Source organism: Rousettus aegyptiacus, unplaced genomic scaffold (assembly GCF_014176215.1).
Source record: "Rousettus aegyptiacus isolate mRouAeg1 unplaced genomic scaffold, mRouAeg1.p scaffold_m13_p_1, whole genome shotgun sequence".
NCBI lineage: Eukaryota > Metazoa > Chordata > Mammalia > Chiroptera > Pteropodidae > Rousettus > Rousettus aegyptiacus.
Genome location: NW_023416284.1, coordinates 120,372,353 through 120,387,977, shown reverse-complemented (window position 1 = coordinate 120,387,977; position 15,625 = coordinate 120,372,353). Strand labels below are relative to the sequence as shown.

General features: G+C 32.6%; 1 pseudogene; it reads right to left on the bottom strand.

Annotated features, from left to right (window-relative positions):
- Window positions 1–14,546: 14,546 nt before the first annotated feature.
- On the bottom strand, window positions 14,547–14,665 carry LOC118606859 (annotated as a pseudogene).
- Window positions 14,666–15,625: the final 960 nt, after the last annotated feature.

Here is a 15,625-nt window from a genome sequence, read left to right as displayed (position 1 = left end):
TTTTGTTTTATATTTCACTTATTACTTGAACTTCATCATAAGACTATTTTTTAGTCCTGCTCTTAAAAGAGATTTCAATAAATGATTGGCTAAAACTGAATGTACACAAAATTTTAAAATAAATTCCATGTAAATAAATTAATTTCATGACTCCAAGTGCATTTTAAAGTTTAGTTTCTGATCATTTTGTCTCAGATTATTATTTAATAAACATAGCTATTCTTAATTAAAATATAACTCTTAATCTTTCAGCTCTTATATTTTTAAATATCAATATTCTTCTCTGACCAGTATATGTAGAAATAAAATGCATAATTAGCAAAACATAACCTATCTAAAACTAAACAAAACCAGATTATATAAAAGGTGAGAAGAGAAATTCATTTTATTAACTTCAGAACCAATTGATTAAAAATTATTTACATGAGCCAAGTCCTGATCATTTTGAGATTTAAAAAAAAAGCTGATTTTTAAATAGCACACTCTTAATACAAATTTAAGGAATCAATGAGTGAATGAATAAGCAACCCAGATTACAACACATTTTATTGCTTCATTAATCATTTCAATATAAAATACATAAAAATGGTAAAGATATAAAACTTTCATCTTTATTTTAACAATCAAATTCTCATGTAATCACAGATAGAAGACTGTAATCAGTATTATTCATGTTTGATTTTCATTAATTTAATACATTCAGAATTTACGCACGGTTTTAAGCGTTAAAAAATATTAACTCAGAGCAAGATGGTAGAATAGAAGTTTTTACCATCATTTCTTGACAGAATATCAATCTTGACAACCACCATGGATGAGAATACTTTTATGCGAGTCCAGCAGAGAAGTTTCAGCACACTGCTAGTGTGAGAAAATTGAGAATAGATTCACTGAAGAAGGTAAGAGCAGTTTCCCTTTACCTGCATTGTCTATTCCCCAAGGCAGCACAGCTCAGTGCCAAGAGAGACCTCTTCAGCCTGCCATTTCTCTCGCAGAAGAAAGTGAAAGCATAGTGTATTAACACCTGACTACTCCATCCATGCAAAAGAGTGCCAAGAGGCCCACTTCTTTCTCGCCCCACCTAGAATACTGAGGTGCTAATCATAGCCAAGGCATTGGAAGAAGTTGGAAGCACAGCAATGAGGGCTCAAAATCATCAAAGTGCTGTGGATCTTACTAAATACTTACCAGAATTCATAAAAATGTCCACCCATGAGCCTCTGGAGACACCTTACCCTCAGTTGGCCCACAGGCGACCCTCATGCCTACCCTTCTGTGACTAGCTCCCTGTGCGTGCTCCTGCAGATATCCAGTGGAAGCCTTTACACATGACTTGCAAAGCAAGCACAGAATCCAGCCCTATTCTGAAGGATTGAGAGAAAGCATACAAACAAACATCTCGGGGCACCACCTGAGGGAAAACAAAAGGGAGGCTCTTGGCATTCAACCTGGCTTTGCAAGATTCAAAGAATTCCTACTACTACCAAGAAAGAATAGAAGGTCTGGAATGGATTCATCCATACAAAAGGTCTGAGAGAACCTAAGAGTCCCTAGCCTGGCTAACTGTTTAAGGTATTTGTCTCTTGAAGCCAGTAAGTAAAGACGGGATGTGACTCCTTCAAATGCAAAAGGAGCAGCACAAGATTTCAAGGAACACAGAAAAATCAAAATCAAGGAAACACAATGCCACAAAGAAAACACAATAATTTTTCAGTAATAGGCCTCAAAAAAATGGAGATATATGAATTGCCTAACCAAAATTTCAAAATAATTATATTAAGAAGGCTTAGTGAACTATAAGAGAACACATTTCTCTTATTCAAAGAGATCAGAAAAATTATGAGCAAAATGAGAAGTTTGACAGACAGATATTATAATAAAAAGATCAAAGAGAAATTTTAGAGCTGAAAAATAAAATGAATAAAATGAAAAATACAATAGATATTGTCAATGGCTACTTGATCAAAGAAAAGAATGAATCTATGAACTTGAAGACAAGTCATTTAAAATTATCCAGTCAGAGGAGGAAAAAAGAATGAAAAAGGAGCCTATGTGATATATGGGACATCATCAAAAAACTAAAATTCACATGACAGTTGCAGAAGGATGTAGAGAGAAAGAAACAAATAGAAAGCTTATTTAAATAAATGATGTCTAAAAACTTCCCAAATGTGTGAAAAGCTATGATTTAGGTACCTGAAGCTTAAAGATTCCCAAACAGATTCAATTTAAAGAAGATTTAATTGAAATATATTATAATCAAATTGTCAAAAATTAAGACAATTTGAAAATAGCAGGTAAAGAAACTTGTCAAATACAAGGAAACCCCCATAAGGCTATGAACAGATTTCTAGGCAGAAAACTTGTAGTCCAGGAAGAATGGGATTATATATTCAAAGTTCTTAAAGATAAAACTGACAGCCAAAAATACTTTAAACAGAAAAGCTGTTCTTCAGAAATAAAAGAGAAAGCCTTTCCCATGCAAACAAAAGGTAATGTGCATCACCACTAGACCTGTCTTACTGAAAATGCTAAGAGTTCTTCAAGCTAAAATAACATGAAGCTAACATGAGACAAGAAAGTAATGTGAAAATATGAAACTATAAAACTCATTGGTAAAAATAAGTATATAGACAAATTCAGAATACTTTAATGGTAGTATATAAATCACTTCTAATTCTAGTACAAGGGTTAAAAAATAAAGTATTAAAATAATTATAGGTACAATATTTGTTATTTGATACATAATATAAAAATATGTAAATTGTGGCATCGAAAACATAAAATGTGGCAGAGGAAAGTAAAGTTTTTGTATGCTGCCAGAGTTAAGTTTTTATCAGCTTAAAATAAATTATTATATCGATAATACGTTTCTTGTAAGCCTCATGGTAACCACAATGCAAAAAATCTATAGATATAAAAAACATAAAGTGCAAGAAATCAAAGCGTGACACAACAAATAATCAACAAAGAGAGAGGAAGATAGCAAGAGAGGAAGAAAGGAAGAAAGGAACTTCAAAACAAAACAACAAATTGGAAAAAGTGAGTCATTACCTATCAATAATTAATTTAAATGTAAATGGATTTAATTCTTCAAAAGAAAGTGGCCGAATGAATTTAAAAAAAAAAGATCCAACTCTATCCTGCCTAGAAGACTCACTTCAGCTTTAAGCACACACTTTGACTGAAAACGAACTGATGAAGAAAGGTATTCCATGTGAATAGAAACCAAAAGAGAGCAGGATAGTTATACTTGTATCAGACAGAATATAATTTAAGCCAAAATGGTAACAAGAGACAAAAAAGGTTACTATATAATGATAAAGAGGGTCAGTTCATCAAGAGAATATAACAATTACAGATACATATTCACCAAATATTGGATCAGCTAAATATATAAAGTAAATATTGATAAATCTGATGGGAGAAATAGATAATACATCAATAACAGAAGACTTAAATATACTCTTTTAATAATTGGATAGAAGATTCAGACAGAAAATCAAAAAATATTGGACTCAAAGTATACTTTAGATCAATAGGACTCATAAATATATACAGAATATTGCACCAAAGAGCAGCAGAGTACACATTCTTCTCAAGCACATATATATAATTCACTGGGATAGATCATATATTAGGTGACAAAATAAGCCAACAAATTTTGAAGATTGAAATCACATCAACTATCTTTTCTGATCACAATTGCATAGAACTAGGAATCAATAACAATAAACAGAAATCAGATGATTATAGAATTAAAGGATTGGTTTTTGTTTATCTTAGATTTTTTAACCAATATATCCCACTTATCCATTTCTAAGTACTAAGAACTCATATATCTCCTTTGAAAGTAACATGAAATAATGGCTTTCAGCCTATTTGAAAACATTGATTTTTTGAAGAACAATCATGGTAAAGATATTAAACAATCAATGATGTTGGTCTCTAAGATCAAGATGTGAGTTTCTCCCAGATTAGTGGTCCTCATTAATTTTAGCATGCATCAGAAGCACCTGGAAGGCTTGTTAAAAAACAGATCTCTGGTCTCCAACCCAACAGTTTTTGATTCAGGAGGTATAAGGTTGTGCATAAGAATTTACATTTCCAACAATTTCCTGATTGATGATGATGCTGCTAATCACAAGACCAGCCTTTGAAACAATGAGCTAGACCAGAGTTTACCAATTAGAGTTCCACAGAAATTGATTTCTAAGAATAATAATGTTTTCTTTTAAAATGGGTTTTGTGGTCAAAAAAGCTTGAGAAATTTATACAAACCGAGGAATCACAAAATACATTATATGTCATGAGAAGTCTTAGAAAAAAAATCTCCCATTTAATTTTGTTAAACCTCGCTTTTCTCAAACTTATATGACCACAATTTTTGGCAGAATATCTATTAAATCGCATGAAACTGGTGTCACAAGGGGGACTGAGGAATGTTTGGCTGCTATTCAACATTAATAGATTCTGCTCATAAATTAATTTATCCAGGTGTTTCTATTTTCCTCTTTGATTTACACAATACCACATGAATGGCCCTAAGGAATACATTTATACCTATCCAAGGTTTATTTTTTATGAGTGAGATATAGTAAGAACATTGCCAATCTGAGTATCAGATCTCCTGGAATTATGATGTCAGCCGATGGCACATAGAACATATATAAAATTCAAAAGGCTGTCAAATTGATACCAAATATCGGAAATGTTGCATGCACAGTGGCAGATATAATTGCCATGATGCATGGTATTCATTTTTGAGTTTGCTAAATCTGCCTCAGAAAAAAAGTTTCTCTAACACGTGTCAGGTAATTAAAAATCATAGTTCTAACATTAAACCTGATTAAATTATTTTACTCATTCTTATCTATGACAATATGATTTTGCCATAAGGCAAGAAAAAAAAAAGGAGTTCTAAAGCTTTGTACACATGTGATTTGTCTTCCAACATAAATTTCTCCTCTAGCAACATTCTAGAAGATAGTATTCACTTAGGATGGGCAAATGTTTTTCTGAGCTAAGATTAACAAAAGCTCCTAGCATGGTCTTAGCACATAAGACGTCATCAGTAGTTAAAATATTTTTCTCCCAATATTTTCTATTATTAATATACTTTTTAAAGAACAGTTTTAGATATACAGAAAATGCGTATGGACAGTAAAATTAGTATAGTTTCCCCATTATTAACATAACATCTTACTGTATACATTTGTTATATTAATAGACCAATATTGACACATTATTATTAAGTAAAATCCATACTTCATTCAGATTTATGTAGTTCATATGTAATGTCCTTTTTCTGTGCTGGGATCCCATCAGAGTACCATGTTACATTTAGCTGTCATGTTTTCTTTGGCTCATCTTGGCTATAACAATTTCTTAGACTTACCTAGTTTTTGATGACCTTAACAGCTTTGAAGAGCACTGGTCAGGTATATTTCAGCATGTCCCTCTGTATAAATTGTTTTTTCTCACAATTAGCCTAGGGTTATGGGTTTTGGGGTGGAATATCATAGAGATATAGAGTATCATTTTCTTTACATCAAATCAAGGCTATATACTATTAACATAATTTGTGACTGCTGAAGTTGACCTTGATTACCTGCCTGAAGTCATGTTAGTTTTCTCCACTACTAAGTTACTCTTTTCCCCCTTTTCGTATTGTACTTCTTGTAATAAAGTCATGCATATCCCAAATTTAAGAAGTGGGAACTTATGCTCCTCCTTCCTTAGGGCAGAGTATCTACATAATTTATTTGGGATTCTTTAGCATAGGAGGTTTTTCTCTTCTTCTCTATGTATTAATTTACCTAATAACTTATTTACATCTGTATGGAATCATGAATATTCATTTTATACTTTGGGTTATGCAATAGGCCCTCAAATAGGATTTTGTTCATTGTTGTTTTGTTATAATGTTGATAAGATGCCCTAGAAACCTAGCTCTTGCTTATATCAATTAGCCTATGATGAAACTGGTTTCATTATATGTTATTTTGCCACAGTTTCAAGAACCCATTGACAACATTAAGTGAGGCTTAACTGTAATTTAGTACTATTTTATTTATTTTGTTGCTCAAACTGCTCCAGTTTTGGCCATTCATAGCTCTTTCACTTGGCTCCTGTGTTCTCTTGACATGCCTCCATCATCCACATTATTGTGAATTTCTTTCTTTCAGGTTAGTTGCTCCAGGCTCATCTTGTCTACTTTCTGCCCCAGTCTTAGAATCATGCATTTCTTCATGGAGTCCTGGTTCCTTTTATTGGAGAATCATATTAGAAAGTAAGATTGGGAACTAGGTGTGTTTGTTGCTCCTAGAGTGTTTTTTCTTTTAGGTGTTCTCATTTGTCATAACAAAGAAATAGAAATATTTGTGCGTGTGTGTGTGTGTGTGTATACACATACATATATACATATAATGTAGTTCTCTGTATCTTTATTAAGCATGAGTTCCTAGAGTCATTTTAATTTTAATCTCCTGAATATTAACTATTTTGTAATGAGAGATGGGCTTCCTAAAGTAAGTCACCTCTGTAACAATGGTGCTGAATAGCCAGTTACGAAAAACTTATATTCTATAAGTGGAAAAAGTGAAATCAAATGTGAATGCAAGTCAATGGGAGCATCGAATTTTAGAGAGGCAATATGAAGAGGATGATAAATCAATGTAATCCATTAGGAGAAACAACCAACAGTTGGGCATGGCATGTGGTACACATCACTAGTCCTGCCCAATACCCCATTCTTCTCTCTTTTGGTCACATTGCATTTACTGGTGCCCTTCTTTCAAGCAGAGTCATATGTCCACTGGATTAGGAGAAGAAGCTGTGTGTATCACAGCTAGCTTGATACACAGCAGTGATGGTTTAGAACCTGGCATTATTAGTCTGCTAGGGCTGCTCTAAAAGAACATTACAGACCATGTGTCTTAAACAACAGAAATTTGTTTTCTCACAGTATTGGAGGCTGGGTCCAAGATAAAGATGTTGGCAGGTTTGGTTTCTCCTAAGGCTATCCTCTCCATTTCCCCCACGTGGCCTCTACCATGCACATGTGTATCCCTGGTATCTCTCTTCTAATAAAGACATCAGTCACGTTAGATTAAGCCTTACTCTTATTACCTCATTTAACCTTACTTACCTCCTTAAAGGCCCTATCTCCAAATCCAGTCACACTGGGGATTAAGTTTTCACCATACATACCAATTTGGGGGAGGGGGACACAATTCAGACCATAATGCCCAGTATTATGCCCAGAACAGAAAACATGAGATATAAAAAAGACAGCACTGTTATGATAATTTATACTTATTTTTACCAGTACTAGCACTAGAGGTTAGGAGAGCTATGTAAAGCAACTAACTGATACTAGTAAAGATAGGTGACTCCAGATACCAAGCCATGTAATTTAGGGCATGGTAATCCCTAAGGTATTTCTCTCAAATGCCAGTCATACACCTATCTACATGATATGTTTGCTTTTTCCAGAACAGCAATAAAAGATAAAATACAACTTTTAAACAAAATTAGAAAATTAGTTCAAAGAACATGTTAAAAATTAATTTAAATATACATGATTAATTAAAACAAATACAAAAATATATAAATTTTTAGATAAAATAATTATGACAGTAAATCATTATTATAATGAAGAAAAACAGCTTAAGGACATACTGAAAACAGATAATATAGATTAAAATAAAGACCTGAAGAAGTACCAAGACCAATAAAGGGATGAAAGAAATATCTTGTGAGTAGATGCAACCTTTGTGACTTTTCTTTGGCGGAACACGTATTAAATCACATGGAACTGGTGTTCTGTGAGAATAAAATTCACTAGAGGAGTCTCTCCTCTCCAGATTGCTGCAGAACATTTCCCCCTTGAATATTATCACCATTATCCTAATCTTAATATAGTTCAAGCTAAACTCATTTTGTATTTCTTTCCCAACAGAATTTATCTTTGACTTCATTATTTTTTTCAGCTGCTGTATTTTATGCCTTTTTAAATTCGTTTTGTCAAAGAAGAAAAAATATTTCCTATCTTAGACTCTTCCTCTTGTACCTTCTCCTCAAGCTCATCAACCAAAAAGTCTTATCTACAAAATTACTAAGAAATTATCAGAGGTCAAGCAATGTTCTGGGCTGGGGATACAATGATAAGAAATATGAAAATTCAAGAACCTTACATTCCTTATTGGAAGATAGGCCATGAAATAAATAAATAGGAAATAGAGTAATAGGTCCCCTAATGGGGAACATGAAGAGGGAAAGTCAAATAACAAGAGGCTAGTATATTTATAGTAATTAACCTGTTCCTTTTACCCCTGTTACTGTTCTAGTATATTCCTATCACATTTGGAATAAAATCCAGACTTCTTAACTTCATAGTCCACAAAGCACAGCATCATTCAGCCTCTACAAACTATTCAAGGTCATCTCCTCCATTCTCTTATTCACTCACTTCACTACAGCAACACTAACTTTATCATTCCTCAAGTAAGCCTAGCTGTTCTCTAAATCAAGGTCTTTACATCTACTATTCCTTTTAGCCTAGATTTTTTTTTTACTCCAGACTTTTGTCTGACTTCATCTATACATCCTTGCCCAACACAATTCTCTCAGTCTTTGTTCATTTCCCTGTATCCTTATAACTGCCTGATATTGTAATATTTATTGACTTGTTTGATGGTTCATTATCTAATTATTTTCAAGTAAAAGAAACACACATGAAGTTTAAATATAAAGTGTTGTAATAACTAACTTAAAAAATTAAGAATAAGATTGTTAAGGATTAAAGTTCACCTAATTTTTCCCAATTTAGGCACTAAAACTTGACTAGAAATAGAACTGACCAGTGGTATCAACTATATATACAACAATAATTTAAAGTATTCTTTACACAAATAAAAAAAAGATATATTGAGAATAAGTAATTCTTGCATTATATTATAATATGAACTTTTTTTTACCATGTGTTCCTATTCATAAATGGCTAGAAAGCGTAGATAGAAGATACTAATTAAAATATAGTTTCGCTTCTTCCTATGTCCATATGCCCTACCCATTTTTATCAAGGTGTCATTTCTTGTTTTTCCTAGTACTCACAACAAAATTTTTGGTATTAAGATCTTATAAGAACCATGTTTTTATAAGGTGTTTGTTATAGTATACTTTGTTCCATTTCAGAATGTTCTACAACCCTCCGTGCAAAATGTAGTTCAGAAACCAATAGCATCAGTATCACCTGAAACCTCATAAGAAACAGAAGCAATCATAGGACTCCAAAGCTTTGAGATAGAATCTGCAATTTCATAAGATTTCTCAGGTAATAGTTATCCATATTAAAGTTTGAGAACCTCTGTTCTAAAAAATGCTGGCTGCCAGCTTTTCTTGTGCAAGTAAAGATCCATATGACATTACAGCTGTTTCTCTTCGGTGATATTATGTCCTTGGCAACTGAAATCTGTGTGAAACCAACAAACTTTATGTGCTCTGCCAATAGATGGGGTACTTTAAGCCCTTTATGAAGAAAAGAACTTTCTTCCTGAAGCATACTGAAGATATGCTCCATCTACTAAAACAAAACATAAAAAAATTAGCTTCTAATCAGGGTCATTTATTCATCTTGCTCATTTACTAAAAAACATTGTTAAACATTCTTTAGGTTTATTTTGAATAAACAGAAATCTAAAATAAATTTTAGATTTAAAAAATATTTCCGAATTGTAGAAAATCTTTTTATACTACGGGTCTCATCATTTCACTTTCTTGCTTTAATTTCTAATTGCACTTAAAGAAATATGTGGTAATATCTGATTAGTGTATGATCTCTCATTATTCCGCTAAACATAAGGCTGAATTCTATGTGTCAAATAAAAGAAGTTAATCTAGTAAACTTAGGGTCTTCTCTAAAGCAAGATATACTTTAATATGGTAAGTAGAATAATACTACCACCCCCAAGATGTTACCTTACATGGAAAAAGCCACTGCGCAGATCCAGGTGAGATGAGGTGATCGTGAGAGTACTTATAAGGCAAAGAAAGAGGCAGAAACATCAAAAAAGATGTGATTACGAAAGCAGAGGTCAGTGTGAGGCAATTATTGACTTTTAAGATGGAAGAGGGCTGCAGACAAGAAATGAGAACAACCTCTGAAAGCTAGAAAATACAAGGAAATGTGTTTCAAAAGGAAACACCTTGATTTTTGTCCACTGAGAGTTCTGACCTCCTTAACTATAAGATAATAAACTTATATTGTTTATGCCATTAGTTTGTAGTAATTTATTACAGCAGCAATAGGGAACTAATACACTTAATTAAATCAATTCATAGAAAATAGTATTTAAAACAAATAGACACAAACACCTGAATAGACTGCTAAAAAAAAAAAAAAAAAGGACGGAACTGTGATAGCAAGTTCAGTTTACCTATTAAAAAAGATAACAATTGTTGATTTGTCTCCAAGATAGGTATCCTCATCTGTCATCCAACCAAGGCCTTATAATGTATCTAAATTTTGTTTGGAAACAGATGATCTGTAAGGTTTAATATACTTAGGAGTCCTCATTTTTTATTTTAAAGCACCAAGTGTTTTCTTCACTACTTAGAGGAAATCCTTTTTAAACCACTTTATTGAGGTATGATTGACATGCAAAAAGCTGTATATATTTAATGTATTAAACTTAATGAATTTAGACATAAGTGTACAACGATGCCATAATCTAAGCCATGAACATAGCCATCACTTCAAACACTTCCTCCTGCCCTCTTTATTACTTATTTTGTGATAAGAACATTTAACATAAGATCTATTCTCTTATATACAATACGATATTGTTAACCACAGTCACTGTACTCTATGATTGATCTCTAGGACTTGCTCATCTTGTATAACTGAAACTTTGTACCCTTTGACTAATACCTCCGCTTTCCCCCTAGCCCATGGCAACCACCATTCTACCCTCTACTTCTAGGAGTTTGATTATTTTATATTCCTCACATAAGCAATATTATATAGTATTTGTCCTTCTATATCTGCCTTATTTCACTTAGCATAATGTCCTCCAGGTTCATCCATGTTGTCACAAATGACAGAATTTATTTCCTTCTTGATGCTAAATAATATTCTATTGTGTATATATATCACATTTTCTATATCCATCATTGAGTAAATCTTTATTGCTATTTAAAAAAGAAGTGATTTAAACTTTGATATATTTGTTGAAATATTCTACAACTTTTATTCCACAACTTTTATTCAGATGTGAACCATTTCTATGGCCATAAGACCAACAACAGATTTGAATTACCTGTCTCCATGTACTCATTTTACTATAGGATTAAATCAATGGGTGGTAATTTGAGGGGCTTTTTTTAGTAGTTTTAATTAACAAACACCCACTAAACACATACTATGCAAGAGTTCAAACTCCATTCACAGAGCCATTCTGCCACCAAGCAGTTTTCAAAATAAAAGATTTCTTTCTGTATTTCTGCTTTCATGAATTCAAGGAAATGAATATACAACAAAAAGGGAACTTCTACTCCAGAGTTTCCTAAATTTTCTCAGTTCACAGAGCCCTTAGGATCTCAGTCGGTTTTACTTGATGCTCCTAATACAAAATAAATACCAAATAGTTATGTTTACTAAGTACTTATATCTAAACAACTTCAATTATTTATGCTTTAACAAAATCTTAGCCATTTAAACACAATCTTACCTGTCAATCAGAAGGGGAAAAAATCATTGTTTCATTCATAATCATAATTACTTATTGATGGAATATATACTCCTGCTAGGCATTGCATGATCTCAAACCTTGGAATCAGGTCATATACCATCGTCCTCATTTTTCTGTTCCATGATGATTTTCATGTGCTACTTGCTTTTTATCATAGTGATTATTGAAACAGCAGCTTCACAAAAAATATGATATAATGTCAAAACTATGAACTACCTTGAGTTGGTAGTTTGAGCAGTGACCAACATATGACAGATGTCACTGTGTTTCCCCCAAAACAATGTTAAAATACCTCAAGGTACTCCTGTGTACCTGCACATGTACCAGGGTGCTTTAGTGAACACTTAGGGAACCATGGGTTTAGACAAACAGAGAATCAGAATTCTTGGTTCTAAGTTCAGTATTCTTTCCACTATATTAAAAATTCATAAGCAATATGTTTTCTTTTTAATTGAAATACTTTTTTCTACTTTAGCGAATAAGTTATCTCATGTAGCAGGCCAAAAATTTAAATAATTTGTTTAACATTTACATAGCTGCAGAATTTACCCCTTCATGTTATAAGGGGCTCTCTTATTCCCAGTCTGAATTGTAATATTAGGAATTATATATTCAAATTCTTCTCTCAGTATAGTGTGGTGATTAAGGTTGGAAATTCTGGAGTCTATTATCTTGATTCAAATGCCAGTTCTGGCACTTATTCAACTATGAGTTAGATTACTTAAACTTTCTACTTCAAATTCTTAATTTGTAAGGTAGACATAATAATAAATACTTTAGAGTAGTGGCACGTATCAAATTATCTGTTTCTAATAAATTACCTGAGTTGGATCAAAATAGAATGTTTGCACTATTTTTCAACCCTCATCACCACACACATATCAGATAGTATTTCAGGTTTACACAAAACAATATTGCCCATTACTATCACTTTATAAAGTATCTTAGACTCTATTAATTTCTACCACGTCGATTTGCCATACTAAATCTCATTTTTAAAAACATGATATTGAAATATAATACCTGATACAAATAAACTTTTTACATAAGATGAAAAGTTGCATACTATAAACGGAGGAGAAATGATTCACACACATGATACAGTTTATAAACACGATACTTTAGAATAGCATTTTATAATTTACTGTTTTTACATAATTCCCATAATATTAGTCCTCGTATATCATGTATGCTTAAATTTCTTGTCATTGAAGGACTAAAAGGCTAAGGAGTAGTATATCCATAGTATTCAGAAAACTATCAATTATAAAATGTTTTAAAATTTCATTATATTGTGAATATATTTTGTTTTGCTCTCCAAGTCCATCTTTTGTCCGTGAGAAAATACAATTTTCTTAGTCATATCTACATTGACCTTGAGTACTGAGCTAGGGAATGCCTAATAATAAAATCACAATTCAGCAAGATCTAATGAAATAGACAGCTATGGGATTTGGCTCTTTAGAACATCATGTGTCAGAAGTAAATATATTTTATTTATATTTTGAAATGATGCATTCATTATGGCCTGTGAGGGCATACAAATAATTCAAACTTTATTCATTAAAAATGCTTATTGAATGGTCAAAGAAAAACACGTTATCAACAAGTGCTATAACCACATTAACCACCCAGACAAAGCTCTATGACTAACATTAGTGAGTGTCAAGGCATAGAATTTAGAAATCTAGCAATACTCATAATGACTAATTCTTTAATATCCAATAAGGATCAATTAGACATTTTTATTTCCTGAGGCTCTTTTTGAAACATGTATGCCATTTGAACAATTTGGTTCAATTTGGTTGGTGGTTTAAATTAATCTTAGAAACTAGATATGAATAATATCAACTTTAAAAACATGTACATTTAGAATCTTTGTTTTGTTATAGTCTAGACAAGACAGTGGGATGGCATTTCTTGACTGAAGCATGTGCATGGACATGAGAGGATAAATAGACAATGAGTTTCCTTGTCTCTAAAATTTATATAAGAAATTATATAGGGAAGCTTTTCCTGATTTGACCTATTAGGACCTCAGAGTAAATATGTACATTAAAACATCTTCCTGGAATGAAGAAAACAAAATTGTGAAGGCCGTGCTTAAGCATTTAGATTGCAGCAATAATGTATTTAACTCATCCTAGGTTTTGGCATTTGGTTGGACAGTGGTTCAGATCAGAATGAGCTATGACAAACTACCAATCAGCAATCCTAGAATTCCACCACCAGACATTTTGAATAGAAATCTCCAGTATCAAAACCTCTCAAGTGGGACCAGGGTTTCTGTATTTTTTTTTAAGCACCAAGGGTAACTATGATGCTCAAATAGCACTAACATAAAGATAGGAATTTTTAAGGGCCTTGATTTGAAGCTGGGGAATGGGTAAAATGTTCTGTAGTTTGGAAATAAAGGGTGAAGAATTGTTTTTTTAAAAAAGGAATAATAATAATATGTGCAAAGGTTAGTATTATTTACCAAATTCCATGCCCAGCTCAAATTAACCTTCACGAATGCCATTCTGATCTCACACACTTTGTGTTCTAGCCCAGCCAGTCTATTATCCATTTCTGAAAATGTCCATTTCTAGCCTGCTCCTTCATCTGGCAAGGTAAAGACTAATCAAAAGAGACCAAAGGAAGAGTACCCAAATCTAAACAAACCATTTATGCACATGTAAGTGCCTTTTCTATCACCCATTCTGTAAACATTTCCACATAAATGTTCCACATATTACAGCGGAATTAATCTCTCCCATTTCTATATTCTTTCTTTCTTTCTTTCTTTTTTAATGGTTACAGCACCCAGTCTTCCTAGGTTGTCTCCTCTCCAAGTACTAACCAGGCCCGACCCTGCTTAGCTTCTGAAATCAGATGGGATCAGGTTTATTCAGGATGGCATGGCTGTAGACCCCATTTCTATATTCTGACAGCATTTATTTCAAGTCATTTTTATAGATTATTTATGTTACAGTATATAGTGAGTTGTTTTTGCTTAGTTGTATTATGATTTCCTTAAATAAAAACCTAAGTCTTAATACTTTGTGCATCTCTAAAAAACTAGCGCAGTGTTTGGCAAATAAACCTCTACAAATATCTGTTTCATTATGCTGAAGCTCATCTGATACTTTGTACTTTTTTAGTAGCACTTACTATAAATTTGTCAATTAATATCATTTAGGAATGTGTATTTCTGAACGTTTGGGAATGTAATGTCTGTTACTTGTCTGGAAATTCCTTGAAAGAGGAAATCGAATGTTATTCTCATTTGAATCCATCCACCCCCTCCCATAGACTACTATAGTACTTCTCATGTTTATTGATTTGGGGCTGGCTTAATTGTATCCAAGACTAATTATTAGGACAATAGGTTATAAGGAAGAGATTTTGGAAAACACCGAATGTCACAATAAAAGTATTGACTTGATTCAGGAGAGAATGAAATCTCATTATGGTTCCTTGAAGGGAAAAAAAAATGAGGTAGAGTGGGAAAACAAGCTTTTCTGCTTCTTGTTAGTTGTATAATTTGATAAATTCCCATAATTTTTCTACATCTCAATTTTTTTCAATTTTGAAATGAGAGAATTGGACTATGTCAGTGAATCCCAGACTTTACTGATAATCAGAATCGACTGGGGAAATGTGTTAGAAATAGATTCCTTGTTTCCACCCGTTTGACTAAATTTGAATCTCTGAGAATGGACCACAGGAATCCATTATTTTTAAAACATTCTCAGTCAATTCTAATAATCAGCCAAGTATGGTCCATGGAGCAGTAGCATCAGCATCAACTGAGAATGCAAAAATGCAAATTGTTGATGTCCATCCATACCCACTGATTCAGAAACTTGGGGGTGGAGCCCAGCAATCCA